This window comes from Zootermopsis nevadensis, unplaced genomic scaffold, assembly GCF_977971745.1.
Source record: "Zootermopsis nevadensis isolate Lab colony 2312 unplaced genomic scaffold, Znev_1.0 Znev_ptg000020l, whole genome shotgun sequence".
In the NCBI taxonomy this organism is placed as follows: Eukaryota; Metazoa; Arthropoda; class Insecta; order Blattodea; family Termopsidae; genus Zootermopsis; species Zootermopsis nevadensis.
In genome coordinates, this window is record NW_028259152.1 from 11,583,962 (window position 1) to 11,599,486 (window position 15,525).

The 15,525-nt window shown below is 35.4% G+C and overlaps 1 pseudogene across 1 annotated transcript in view; it reads right to left on the reverse strand.

Moving 5' to 3' along the window:
• The window catches only part of LOC110834703 (rab3 GTPase-activating protein non-catalytic subunit-like), a 62,045-nt pseudogene extending 49,356 nt beyond the window's left edge, over positions 1–12,689 (reverse strand). The window contains exons 1-8 of the transcript XR_015535904.1: positions 12,197–12,689; positions 12,143–12,150; positions 11,941–12,088; positions 10,658–10,739; positions 10,437–10,560; positions 9,147–9,348; positions 5,843–6,167; positions 5,493–5,582 (exon numbers count right to left, since the gene is read on the reverse strand). The product of XR_015535904.1 is annotated as a rab3 GTPase-activating protein non-catalytic subunit-like (transcript). The remainder of the gene's footprint in view (positions 1–5,492; positions 5,583–5,842; positions 6,168–9,146; positions 9,349–10,436; positions 10,561–10,657; positions 10,740–11,940; positions 12,089–12,142; positions 12,151–12,196) is intronic.
• Between the last annotated feature and the right edge of the window lie 2,836 nt (positions 12,690–15,525).

Consider the following 15,525-nt stretch of genomic DNA (forward strand, 5'->3'; position numbering starts at 1 on the left):
GTTTCATCTGGGCTGCAAGCATCCGAGTTATGATGGCAACACACCTCAAGTTTTTGGCTGTTTGTGGACCAATTAAACAATTCATAATAATAATAATAATTCAGGAAGGTCATTTAAACGGAAACAATGAAGAGCAATCAGAGCAAGCACATAATACAATTCCTGAGCAGGCCCAAGAAAACATAAACCTAGCACCCCAAGATGAAATGGCTTCTCCACATGAAACACAGTCAAATAAGAAACTGAAAAACGAAATTGAGATTATGTGGCATCAGGTCTCTCAGGTAGAAATTAGAAGAAGACCAAAACTGGAGAAACCCCAAAACATGTTCAAAATAAAAGAAAGCATTAAGAGTGCAAATGCAGTTCTCACAGAAATATTAAGAGAAACAGATATGAGCTTAACTGAACTGAATCATCTTATTTATGCAACAGCAAAAGTGTTAACAGAAGATTTAAATGGACCAAGAAAGTTCATGTCAAGAAAGCAACCTCAATCAATACCACCCTGGATGAGAAGAACACAAACAACTATTGATGTTATTATGAAAGATTTATCAGCTCTGACGGAAATTAAGAGGGAGAAAATGGAAAATCGGAATATTAAAAAGAAACGCCTGCTCCAGAAATATGGAATAGAAAACGAAGAAAACCTGGACCAAATAATTGAAGAGCTTAAACAAAAAGTGTCAGCAAAGTCACAACGTATTAGAAGATACAAGAGAAGAAAAACCCAATATCAACAAAACAAACTATTTAGAACGGACTGCAAGAAATTCTACAGATCTTTAAGACAGAAGAAGATAATTATGTAATTCATGCCTAATAAAGGAGAAATTGAAAATTATTGGAAAGCAATATATGAAACAAATGTCAAACACAACGAAGAAGCCACGTGGATAAAAAATCAAGTTTGCCAAAACCAGAGAATGGAATGGGAACCAATAACAGAGAGGGAGGTAACAGCAGTTCTCAAAGAAACTCTGAATTGGAAGGCCCCAGGAGCAGACCAGATAGCAAATTTTTGGCTGAAGAACCTCACTGGGACACATCAACATTTAGCAAAAGTGTTCAACGAACTGATTGATCAAGATCAGGTTCCGGACTGGCTGACCCTTGGAATAACATATCTTATTCCAAAAAACGAAATTACTGAACTACCAAAAAATTATAGGCCCGTGACTTGCCTCCCTACAATATATAAGTTACTTACAGCAATAATTGCTAGCAGATGCAGCAGTATGTTGAAGATCAAAATTTAATGCCAAAGGAACAAAAAGGGTGCTGCCGAGGATCAAGAGGATGCAAAGACCAACCAATGGTATCGAAAACAATACTGTAAGACTGTAAAAGCAGGAAGAAGAACTTGTGCATGGCCTGATTGACTACAAAAAGGCATTCGACAGCGTTCCTCACAGCTGGATACTTAAATCTTTAGAGCTAATTGGAGTTAATGAAAAGATAATATCTTTCACTAGGAAAGCTATGAATAGCTGGAAAATTAGTATGAAACTAAATACAGGAGATAAAATAACCGAAACAACAGATATCAGAGTAAATTGTGGAATATTTCAAGGTGATTCACTCTCACCATTATTATTTTGTATAAGTTTAATCCCTCTTACAGCAGAGCTCAACCGAATGAATATAGGATATGAAGAACATGAGACTAAAACAAAAGTCTCACACCTGATCTACATGGACGACTTAAAACTGATATGCAAATCAGAGACTGAACTTCAGAAACAACTACATACAGTTAGGACATTCAGTAAGGATATTGGAATGAAATTTGGACTGGACAAATGTGCAAAGGTTGTGTATAAAAAAGGAAAATATGCCGAATCGGAAAATCTGTTAATTGATATGGACACAGAAATACAACAGCTTGAACAAGGGAAAACATACAAATACTTAGGAACTGAGGAAGGAGATGGCATACAACATCTACAAATGAAAGATAAACTGAAGAAGGAATATAAGGATGATACTGAAATCTGAACTGAATGCCAGAAACAAAATCACTGCCATAAATGCGTTAGCAGTTCCAGTACTGAGGTACAGTTTTGGAATAATTAACTGGAGACTGGAAGAACTGAAGAAAATTGACAGAAAAACTAGGAAACTGTTGACAATTTATGGGAAGCATTACCCGAAGGCAGCCGCAGACAGAATTTACGTAAAGAGGAAGGAAGGGGGAAGAGGACTGGGACAGATTGAAGCAGCATACAAAAGTGAAATATTTAATATTGCAGAGTATTTGCACATAAAGCATCAGAAGGATCCATATATTAACATCATAAAATTACACGACAGGTATCAAGCAATAATGAACTCAATAACTAAGACAGCATCGAAAATCAAAGAACTAAATTCTGAAGATGAAATCAATGACACAAATGAAGGAAAACAAATTAAGACATTGATTCAAGACAGTATAAAGAAAAAATGGGAGAACAAAATAATGCATGGACAGTATCTCCGAAATTTGGACAGACAACTTATAAGCAAAGAAGACACGTTTCTGTGGCTAACAAGGAGATCTGAAAGGGGAAACAGAAAGTCAGATTATAGCAGCACAAGACCAGGCACTAAATACAAAATATTATGCAACAAAAATATTAAAAAAAGATACAGACAGCAAATGCAGACTATGTCAGCAGTATATACAACGACATGATCGTGTCTGTACTCAGTTACATTTTAACATATGCAGGAATGCTAGTGTAAAGCTAGAAGAGAAGCACTGATATGAACACATCCTGAAGACAGTGGAGATAAGTGAAGCTGGCCAAATAACTATTTTGTGGAACCAACAAATCAGAACAGATAGAACCATCCCAAATAATAAACCAGACATAATAATCAGAAACAAAAACGGAACTTGCCTCTTAATTGGCATAGCAGTACCGACTGACAGGAATGTGATTAAGAAGGAAGCAGAGAAGATATTGAAATACAAGGACCTTCTCATAGAAATAAAGAGAATGTGGAAGGTTCAAGCAAAAGTAATCCCAGTAGTTATAGGGGCAACAGGAACTGTCTCCAGGTCACTCAGAAAACATTTGGCCAACATTCCGGGCGAACACGACATTAGGGAACTTCAGAAGACCGCCATTTTGGGAACTTCAAACATCATCCAAAAGACGCTGTCATAAAATAAAATTATATAATACATGTGGCACTTGCTAAAAACAATATGTATCTCGGAAATAGCTGCTGCCCTATGTACCTTAGGGACAAGGTCTATTTCGGGTACATGGAAGTACATACCCCATAAAGTGGTGAAGAGATGGGATAATAATAATAATAATAATACCAGGTCAAATAATACATTAGAATCATCGGCGTTTTGTTCGTTAATGATGGCTTTGTGTTTACTTTTGTATATACGGAATTTTTCTAAAATATCTAGCATTTTACCCTTTGGAGCTACTCTTAATATGTCCATGATATCATCTATGGGGCCGTATTCGTGTCCGTGTTCGAGGATGTGTTCGGCATATTTCGATTTTGTTAAATTGAACCTAATGTCGTGGACGTGTTCTTTAAATTTGGTTTTAAAATCCCTACCGGTTTGGCCAATATAGACCAGCTCGCAGCTTCCGCATTTTAACTGGTATACACCATTATCATTGTATTTTTTATCTTGTTTTCTTGAACTGCGGGCGACGCGACCACAGCTCGCCGCAGACCAGCTATGGCCAACGAACCATCGGATCAATAGCTAAGTGCATAGTTCTACTTCTGTGAATAACAACATCTAGTGCAGTAACGCTTGAAATACTTTTGTGAAACACCTTATTTATTTTCTAAATCCAGTTTAAACCATTAGATTAAATGAATTAATTTCCTTGATGCCACTGATGATGACCTCTTGAGGTTGAAACGCGTATGGCAATAGTGTCTTTTTTATAGTGTTAATAGTTGTTTATTTACTTATTTTATATTCATAACAATGAGGTCATAACTGGACGATGGTATGGATGAGAAGGGGCACTGTCTAGCAGCAACACTGCTTTCTGCGATAATCCTCTTTTTTCCAGAAAAGTACAAACTTCCAGAACAAAATGCTTGTGGAACTGATTTCAAAAAGCTCCTTTTCCACCCATGCTCCTTTTTGATCATAATAATGTACAGGAATTCAGTCTGCTTAAGAACCCTTGAACAACTGTGGTTTACTGACTTTTTTAGTTGCTACAAGTTTCAGTTTGTTATTTCCAGTTGCAATTCCAAAACACAAGACCTTAAGGCATTCTTTGGACAATTTATGCCTGGGAGCAGATTTCGATCTTACAAAATACAATGGTTCTTGCTGGAAAGCCTTTCCAGTATAAGACAGATTCATTAGCATTGTATATTTGATCTGGTTGCAAGTTTGCCTCTTGTATTAAAACAATTTTCTTTTTATTCTACGTTGAATGTATCAGCTCTGCAACATCACTGGCACTTAATGTAACTGTACTGCAATTTTACAAATATCAAATTTGGTCAGCAGTCCAAAGTTGGCATTGAACTCATTTTACAATCTGAATGCCTCATGAAAAACTTGGTTTTCTGTTCACACATGGGTCTGGAGACTGATGTTCCTCCTGCTTACTTCTGGTTGAACACTGAAGAAGGGCAACATCCACCTCTTCAAATCAAGGCATTTTCATACTCTTGCAACTTCATTTTGTTGTCCTTAACGTCGCGTATATCATTTGTGTCCCTATCCCACAACTGTTGCTGATTCCCCATTCTCAAATTTCTCAATTAACTTGAGTTTTGTTTTACTGTGATTACATTTCTCAGCCATTTTACTTAGGATCTACAAGTGTCAACTATCAATTTCACCTAACTGATGCACAGTACAATGTAAAGAAATAATGACTGTAAGACAATCATATCTGGAGAAGACCAAGTTCCTGCGCTGCATTCCCTCTCTATACCAACATGTCCACTGAGATAAACCTCCCCTCCCCGCTGCAAATACTGACAACAAAGCATTGAAAGAAGATAAAGGTAATGTTGAAACGCCTTCTGTAGAGCCTCTGAACCTGAACTCCCCACCAAAGTGAACAGTACTGCATATAAAAAGGATGTCTCTACACTTATTGGGGGGGGGGGGGGGGGGGGGGGTTGTGCGTGGATTACCCATGAACCAGATAACCTATACAAACAAAAAATTGGGAGTTTACTGCATTCACCATTTTAATTACAGATCTGAAGGTCAAGTACACACAAGCTCATGATTCAATACAATGAATAATTCCTGCTGTGGAATACATGAAAGAGAACAAATTACTTGACAATTGTGGCCTTCTGAGTTACTGATGTCATGTCATCTTGCAGGTGGTTACCAGTGTTTTGGAGGACCTGAAGACAGAGGCAATAAGTTCCTCTGTAACACTGATAACTCTATCTATAAGATTACATTGTGTCATAATCCAGAAAACCTCACTTCACACTGTCACCACTGTAGAAACCTCAGATCTTAATAATTTACTTACCTACATCCTACTGGAACTGCAGGTTCAAACGGGACATTTTTTTTCACTTTCTCAACAGAACTGCTTTTTATGCCTCCCATTATCCAGCTCCTAGAACATTGCCATATGATTTGAGAAGTATTAATATAAAACACATAAATGATCATCCATTATTGTCAAGCACATATCCATCCATCTTGCACTTCCAGGAGAAATTAAAATCTAAAACTCGGTGCACATACATATAACTGTAAGATGGAATCCAGAAATGCAAAACATCTCAGAAAAGAGCCATCAGTTTGAATCTTGAAGCAAATTCCTTTGAAATGTTCCATAATTTGTACCTCTTACTACAATACAAATATACTTACGAGACTTGACCAATTGCAGACTTCGTTTTACTGACCACTGCTTTGGTAACGCCTGCAGACACAAGTGCCGGTTCTCCTTCCAAGGCATAGTGAAATCCAACATAAGGTGTCTCACCAACAGCTAATATGAGAGAAGTCTGTGGGGCAGTGGAGCAGTAACTTTCATTGAAGCATCCACACAAAGACGCTGTTACTAAATGATCAAACGTGCTGTCTGTAGCTGGACCAACAACCTCCAAGTCAGCCACCCTATCCTGTTCAGTAAACCCCCATTTCTTGTACCTGAGAGGAGGTGGTCTTATCATGTCTCCACAATTTGCTTGCACTGAAACAAAAGTCCAGAAGAAAAAACTTACAAGCAAGAGCCTACAAAAAATACATTACAGCTATTAAATGAACACACTTATATCTGCCTGTACATCTGTCTATCCATTAGCATGTTTCACCTCAAAACTATTTGAGTGTGGAAAAAAAATTATTTATAGATTTCACAGTAAAAGTACCTACATGAATTTAATTTTTGTGCACACTGATCAATTACAATCCCTACCACATATCAATCCCAAAACTGAATTTCACAAAATTTCTTAAACTTGGCTCATAAAAAAAGTAAAATAAACACTCCATTCAGACCTAAAACATGTTCAAAAATAAATAACAAAATACAAGGAACTGTACTGTTTGACTTTATACAGTGTATTGTACATGGTGCTTCACAACCAGTCTGCCATATATCAGGGGGTGATTTGGGATGTAATTCTGAGTAAAACATGTTAATGCAACACTGGTCATATTTCCAACCATTGCAGAGCTATAAATTTTAAGCCACGCCAACGACAAGTGCCTACTTGTGTGTACACTGACAGATGGCAACACTGGTCATGGTTTTGAATGAAGATCTTACCACTACTGACACTCACTTCCTGATAACTGAACTGCTGCTTTTAATGAATGTGCCTCTGAAGACAAGGCATGGGCCTCCATATTTTCTTCACCTTATGGCTTAACTGAATTGGTGTCATGAAAATAATTAAGCCTGTTGTCACGGTCAAATAACTTGTTCACCCAGACCTCTAGACCTAAACCTACTTGATTTCTCTAAGTGGGAATCAATGAAAGAAATAACATACAGGACCAAAGCACATGTATGAGAGGAACTCCTGCATCAGATTATGGATACTGCTGCAAATATATGTGAACACATAAACTGATTAAAAAGACAGTAAACTCACTTGGAAAGGGGCAAGGCTGTGCATTAAAATTAACGATGTACATTATGATCAGTTATAACATGTATCTGATAAAATGTAGCAAGAAATTAATCTGATTAATACTCTTGTTTATTGTTCTCTAAACACACCTTGAAACCATCACTGCTCTGCAACAACTAAAAACAGAACCAATGCTGTGTCAACATTCTTTATTGAAAATTATGTCCCAATCACCCCCTCAATAAACAGCACACAGTACACACACACACAGTTTCTAGCTGCAAAATGTATACCATGAATGATTATATCCTTCTATTCTTGTCTATATAACAAAATATAACCTCCCACCAACAATATCTCCCTAAACAGTGTCATTCTAAAACTTTTACGTTGACTAAGATACTAATAAATACTTTCAGAATAGCTCCACAAAACAATGTAATGAAATAAAAAATTGTCTATGAGACTTGCCATGAAAGGCATTGTCTTTTACGCAGGAAATGACGTAAGAATGGAATGTGTTTACTGTGGTTCATTTGGAAAATACACATGACAAGATAAATAATGGCAATAAATTGTCTCTGTATCATTAAAACTTGTACTAACAGAAACTGGGGCAATACATACATTACAAAGAACATGCAAGGATTGAAAATGAAAAGTAGAGGATATTGGAAAAAGTAAAATGAAAGGAAATTGCTGATGTCGGGTATGGGTTATAATGCTTCATGAACTTAAGGGCTGTAGAGGGAGACAGTAATTTTTCTGAAACATTGGTATTTGGCTACAAGTCCATATGGCATTATAACCCAGAGACCAACACTGTCAACTTCATCACCATTAATAAAAATTTTGATGATTTCTGTTCATCATCAAACATAGTTCTGTCTCATATGAGTAAATGGTTTACTGCTAACAAGCTGGTACTAAATAAAACAAATATAGTAAAATTTATAACAAATAACTCTCCACAGCTTGCTTTAAGTATTGGTTATAATGGGAAGTATATACAAGAGTCAATAAACACAAAATTCTTGGGTTTGCAAATTAATAATCACCTAAATTGGACAAATCATATTGATAAACTGATACCTAAGTTAAGTGGCGCATGTTACGCAGTTAGATCCCTGTTGCATGTCAGCAACACTGACACACTCAGATCAGTATATTTTGCCTATTTTCACGCTATAATGAAGTATGGAATAATTTTTTGGGGTAATTCATCAAACAGTAAAAAAATATTCACTTTACAAAAGAAAATTATTAGATTATTGGCTGGTGTAAAACCTAGATATTCATGTAGAAGTCCATTTAAGAGATTAGAGATCTTAGCTCTACCTTGTGAATACATATTCTCATTAATGAACTTTATTGTAAATAACCAAGAACTCTTTCAAACTAATTCTGCTGTACACAGTGTCAACACAAGGAATAAAAATAAGCTTCATAGACCAATTGCCAACCTCTCATGCTTTCAGAAGAGTGCATATTATGCAGGGATCAAAATTTTCAACAGTCTACCATCAAATCTCACATGTCTTGTAAATAAAAAGGCACAATTTAAACCAGCATTAAAAAGATACTTAATTACACACTCCTTTTACACTGTCAATGAATTTATGTTGTTTACAAATAAGTGATAAATTTTTCTTGTGTGTAATGGGTAGATCTATTTGTAGCTTATCATTTCTTCAGGTGAATACTTTGTTTTGTATTATGTGAAATTTATATAATAGTATGAATTGTACTTTATAATATGTATTGTATTATTATTATTTTTATTATTATGACTTTTTCCACATCCTATTTCCATCTGACTGTCTTATGGACCCATGGAATGTAAATAAATTATTATTATTATTATTATTATTAATAATAATAAAACCAAAAACCTGTAAAAGAATTTGTAAAAAGAATACAGTGACACACTGAAAATTGAAAAGTCCTGCCACTCGCACTGCTGAAATACAAGTGAAGATGCTAAGTAAATAAGTGATTAAATAAATAATCACAACATCTATGTGGCTCCAGATCTTTACAAATTCTTAAGGCTCAGAGAAACAACTACATTACACTCATTAATCCTAAAATACCTAGTGCCTTTTGGTTGCGACAGGCACGCAACATCTCAAAAAGTCCAGAGCCCATCAGAACACATACAGCACTGCAGTACACGACATACAGGTCCTCACTGTGCTCTTGTTCTGTTGAATATCTCGCTGGTTCGAAAGACTGGTACTTCAGATGGGTAACTGGTTCGTTGTGGAGCTGCTCTGACAGAAGCAGATTGCAATTCTGGAAACAAGACATTATCCTATAATGGAAAAACATGCCATCTTAACTGCAGAAGTGTGAACAGTTCCAACTACTCTGGTCAATTTTGAATTTATTTTAAGAAAAGAGTATATATCAACAGAAATTCAATACTGGCCAAAGAGATTTTTATAAAATGTAATAGTAGAACACCTACAGAAAATTAAGTGATGAAATTTAATGTTGGTCCATACTGGATAATTTGGGTTATTACTCTGCATGAAATTGTAATACCATATGTTATTAACCTTTACCACACAGGAACAGAGTATTTAAACACCCATACTACCTGGTGATTTTAACTTGGGTATATAACTAGTAACAATATCAGAGTTAATAAAATGTGCATGTCCATGAAGTTGCTAATGCTAAAATACTGCAGTCAAATGTTTTCAGAAGAAAATATGTTGCCAAATTATATTTTAATATTACAAAATACTTTTTTCCCAAAGCACGTTATAGATTCCTAAACTATATTTAAATATAAAATATAAATAAAAATGTGCAGTACTTATAATTTAGTAAACGTTCTTCGTCCTATGTTGTAACAGACTGGTGATTTAGAAGTTTACTTCCACATAATAAATACCAAATAAAAAATAAAAAGGTGGCTTTGCATTTTCAGCACTATAAGTCTGTAGTAATTCTTTCCCTCTCACTCAATACATAGTAAAACACAAGGCATGAACAAAGCTTTGATATGCCAAATGCTAACCTAACCTACCAAAAAGATGCTTACTACACAGGGATCAAGTTATTCAGCATTCTCCCATGTAGTATTAAACCTTTAAATCATGACATTAAAATATTTAAGCCAGCATTGAAATATTATCATTATCAAACTCCTTCCACACTGTAGAAAAATTGACTTCAATTGAAAATTCTTAAATACTAAACATATTTATGTAAACAGCTGAACAGCTATATAGTTATATATTAGTATTTTATTAGCATAAAGTGTTGGTCTTTATATAACATGTTCCACATCCCTGGCTCGTACTATGAGGCATCCATGGAATGTAAATAAATTCTATTCTATTCCAGTCTATTACATTCAAAATTGTACTAACCTCTGTGTAAAACTTAACAAATCCTGATGATATGCCAACAATGGCACATGTCCAGTCTGGTCCACAGTGGATGCTCTTTCCTTGGGAGATTAATGGGAGACATAGGACTGAGGTTATCTGCTTGCTAAGAGGAAGAAGTATTTTTGTACTTTAAAAAAAACTCACTTCAAAGTGTGCAACATCTATGACAAAGTATCTGAGAACATTATGTATTAACTTACTTTTTATTTTCAGGATATTTTCCACGCCATGTTACATGATACTTAGTCTTGACCTCTCCTTCTTCTTTTGAATCCCATTTTGCTATGTAAAGAATAGCAAACCACAACACAATTTGATCAGAGGCAATTCCTATGTCATTTACAATGTTACACATGTCACTTTGTTACTCTGTTCACAATGCCAATTCCTTTTCAAGTCACACAACTTTCGATAAATTAATCTTCAAATACTGATATTATCAATACATAAAAACAAGCAACACAATTTAAAAATTAATTCTGAATCCTGTAAATGAGTTGCTATCTAAAATAAGGTTACTGTAGTTTCTTAAAAGCATACCACTTTATGAAACAATTATTAAGCTTGTGAATTCTTTGCATGAAATGTATAAAATAAATGCACATATAGCTGATAATTCCTACCCAATTATCTGACTGTAGTGCATGGTTTAGCAGGTTGTGTTAAAACAAATAAGCCACAACTTTAGCTCAGAAATAAATAAATTCCAAGCTTTCACATCTCAACTAACGTGTAAAATTTGGCTACAACCTGCAGAGTTCACCACACTGTAATGCTTTTTGGAAACTTGCTGGACACTTCAATAGACAGGCTGAGGTGGCAGCTGTTATAATTCACGTCTTTCTACTGTCACTGTGCATAGCTGATTCATGAGTTTTAATAAACTCCCTTCTCAATCACATAATACACTGTCCTTTGATATGTACAAGACATGACAGAGCATAGAGAAGTTTTGTTACAATTTTAAAAATAATGAAGAGTTTATTTCATTTCCCCTGTTGGAAATTGTGTACAGATAACAAAAAAGTTCATGGAGTAAAATAGAAGTAAGGAAAAGATAAAGGAAGAGGAGCACAGTCCTTGAGCACGTAAAATATTCACTCAGCCAGTCAACAAATTTACTGCCCTTATTAATGAACCCCAAAGGTTCAATACAGGGCTCACTAGAGCCTGCCAGTGATCCCAATCCTGGGCTAAACAAACACACCGTTTCTTTAAGATAAAATATTTTTATAATATCCTTCCACCTGTGCCTATGTCTTCCAAATGGTGTCTTACCTTATTTCTTATTTCTTAACATCTTTAAAAATGTTGTATAAACTATGTTAAATAATAAATACAGAATTAATCACATAATTACAGCATTTTTTAAAGTTTAGAGCATGGTTATTACCTTGTATGTTACGAATTAAAACGTTCCTGAAACCACCTACATTAATTTCTCAAAACGATCAGAAACAGTGTGATGGTATAGGAGACTCACATGTCAAAATTATCATACGATTCCTGTGGGCAATAACAAGCAACTCCCCTGTTGAAGAAAGTGACAGGCAACATTCTTGTAACCAAGTGTGTTCTTTGCCGTTAAATTTTTGTGAGTCTTCGACTGGACATTCCGAAGGATCGGGAGACTGCATTAATATAAACAATTCCGAAAAGCAACATTATTAGACACATGACATAACACAGTTTTCTCAACTTGGTATAAAACAATTTCAACAAAATTATTTAATTACCACCCCCATTACCCGAAGGAAACAACCACTTTTTAACACTGTCTACGTTAATTAAACTGGCAATTGTTTTAATTTGACACGACATACTAGCACTTTCCAAATGTATTTTTGTAACACACTTCTACCCAACCATATCAAAATCACAACCAACAGATCATTTTCATCTGCCACTGCCGTTTGATCGTAGTAACCGGTGTTGGTAGTAACCGTGGAATATAAACGAACATTTTGTAAGATTTGAGGTTTTCATGGCGGTGACGATAATTTCGTCGGTAGACCAAGGGTTATGAAGATTTATTAAGCCAAAATTTCGTACAGACTACCGTATAATCTAAGGAGAATACATGGCTTCCCAAAAGATAGACAAGTTGTATTTTTCGTCCATAAAAACAGATTTAAGTGAATTAGATTTTTCTTCTCAACTTTTTCAGATCTGGTGTACACATTAGTTACATTATTTAAGTTTATTATTCGACTACAATATTTTCCATTTGCTTTTCACCATGTACATCTCCTTCGTGAACTGGTTGTGCAGGAAGTGCTGCACTCTACTGTCCACAGATAATACCAACATAGCGCTACTGTCTTAATTTATATAGAGAATTTGGGATTAAGTTGAACGACAGAGAATTTAAGTCTGTTTGTTTTATTTTATTTACAGTATCTGACACACTAAAATTTAATTGCAGAGAGTGCAAACGTTAAAAAAAGTTCACAGAAGGAAATGTTATAATTGACATTTCTTGAAGCATGGAAGCTGGAACCATTGGTCGGATAAGCCGATAAGTCGGATGAACGAGGGGAAGGGGAAAGTGGTCACGGATATGAAAAAAATAAGTGGAAGACAAAAATTGGCAAAGTTGTCACAAAAACATGTAAATCATTGTTACAAATACTGAAATATACAGAGATTCAATACAGCTGATGCGGGCGTTTCGCTCGCACAAGCCGACGGCAAAACAGTCACTCGTGACCGCTGTTCGAGGAAGATCTTGTATTAATATAATGAATTTATCAGTCATTCTGAGTCGCTGTCCATCACATGAAGTGGAGGTTCTGGTGTAATTCTGCTGATGTCAGTTGATTTGCTTGCTCGCCGGTAGAAACTGATCGCAACCGATCTGGTTGAAATTTTGTCAGTTAATGCGGTAGTCGTACAATCGAGGGTCGGATAACAGAGGTTCTACTGTACCTACAGTTTGAAACCCATCAAGCTTATCTGGTCATTATTTTGTCTAGCCCTATTGTCATTCTACTGCAGGAGCTCTACAAATCAGTTTTCTGAAAAATGTGTTAGACATTTTTTTTGGTACATGCTTGTGGCTCAGTGAATTGGTCGTTACTCCTTGAAACGCAACAGTCAACATGAACGGATTTTACCACACGTGCAGTTATGAAACTTTTACATAGTTTATCTTACAAATCAGACATTACAACAGAAGTAAGTCATATTCTTAACCAGCACAAACATTTTTTCCCGAAGAATAAACGATAAAGACTCATGCATAATCACATACACACAGAGCCTATAATAAAATATTAAGCAACTGGCATTTTCTAGCCTCTACTGTATTGTATTGACATCCGAAGTAGATGAATTCGACTGCCAGTTATATTTGCCCATTGAACTGCGCAATCTTCCTCTCAAAATACGTGTCAGGAAACTGACAACGCATTAATTTCAAGAACGTTAAAACTTGTGTTTTTATATTTTTTTCAAATGTAATAGGTTATTGAAATAATTCGTTCTATTTTCACATTGATACCATGTTAAAAATTCATCCTGCAGTAATTTTAATTAAGAAGTATGAATAATATTTATTTTTTCATGATAATAATATGTACTCTTTAATAAAGACATTTTCTGTCTGTACTAAGCTGTTATCAATAATGATGAGCGAGTTTTCAAAATTAAATTTGTTTCGCTTAACACTGTACAATAATATTACTTGTTAGCCGTCTAACAGCCTGAAAAATGATTTCTCGCAACTTAATTGCTTAAACTTTGCTTGTGGCTTGTGCATCATGAAAGACGAAGTGTAATATATTTTACTCAAGTGGCAAAAGTTTTACGATCTTTGTCCCGAGATTTGGCTAATTCACTGGAACAAGTCACGAGTCCAACACATTCCCACAGAGCACGTTACATTTCAACGGGATTGCGTTACGGGTTGTCGGTACCCGGAAGACTGACCGCTTTGAAAAAGGTACGTGTTTTCAAACTGGAACTAGGAAAATCAAATGAATTTCACACTTTTGCTTTTGTGACCACCGGCCATGGGTATAACGGTCTTTGTGACGTGTCAGCCTGTTCAGGTTTAAGATTTACAGCTGCGTAGTGCGTGGGTTCACTTGCCCGTATCCGGGAACGTGTTGGAAAAAAGGGCGTAGCTCGTGGAAGTTTAGCGACGTTTCAGAGGTCCTTGCTGCATCCATTATCAGTGCATCAACAACTCCGAAACGTCGGTAAACTTCCACCAGATTACACGGTGCTAGAACTCAGAAGACAGCCATCTTCGGACTCAACGTCTGAAATCTTACATTGTAGGGCATGACTTATACTTAGTATTTGACTGGCTGTCAAGGTTTTATGTTTTGACGTAAATACGTCTATATTTTAGGGTCAGTGTCATTCGGCAAAAATGTGTTACGAAAAAGTGTTACGAAATAGTGTTACGAAAAAGTGTTACGAAAAAGGGAAACGAAAAAGTGTAACTTCATTGTTATGTTACTTAGGAAACCTCATCTGTTTACTCAGCATTATTGTTACCTAGGAAACGTCATCTGTTTACTCGGCATTATTGTTACCTAGGAGGAGGTTCGTCCGTCGTCGTTCGGACGAACCTCCTCCACTCTTCATTTATGACCGATACAAAAACCACTGCAAAACGTTTTACCCACACAAGATCATATTAAACGCGACATACATTACGAAACGACCTTGAATGCGATATTAAAGTACAATAGGTCTGGAAGAGAAAAACTCTCTAATATTTGATGGACATCTGACGAAGGATTGCACTTAAGATATTACATTTGATTTTATATGGATTATACACCTGAAGATGGTTCATTTAGAACTGAAACATGTAGTGTAAAAGGTGATGCTCTAATGTAAATCGAACATTTCGATAGAGAGCATCATTTTAATATATTTTAAATATTTAAATGTTAATTGTAATAATATTTTAATATTTAATAATAATATTTTATTGTGATTGGACTGATAAAATTTAGCAAGTAACTAATTGAAGTTGAATAAGCAATGTCTTAATCAAACTTATCTCAAATGTAAAGCATGTATAAAGGAAATATTTAGAATAATGCCAATA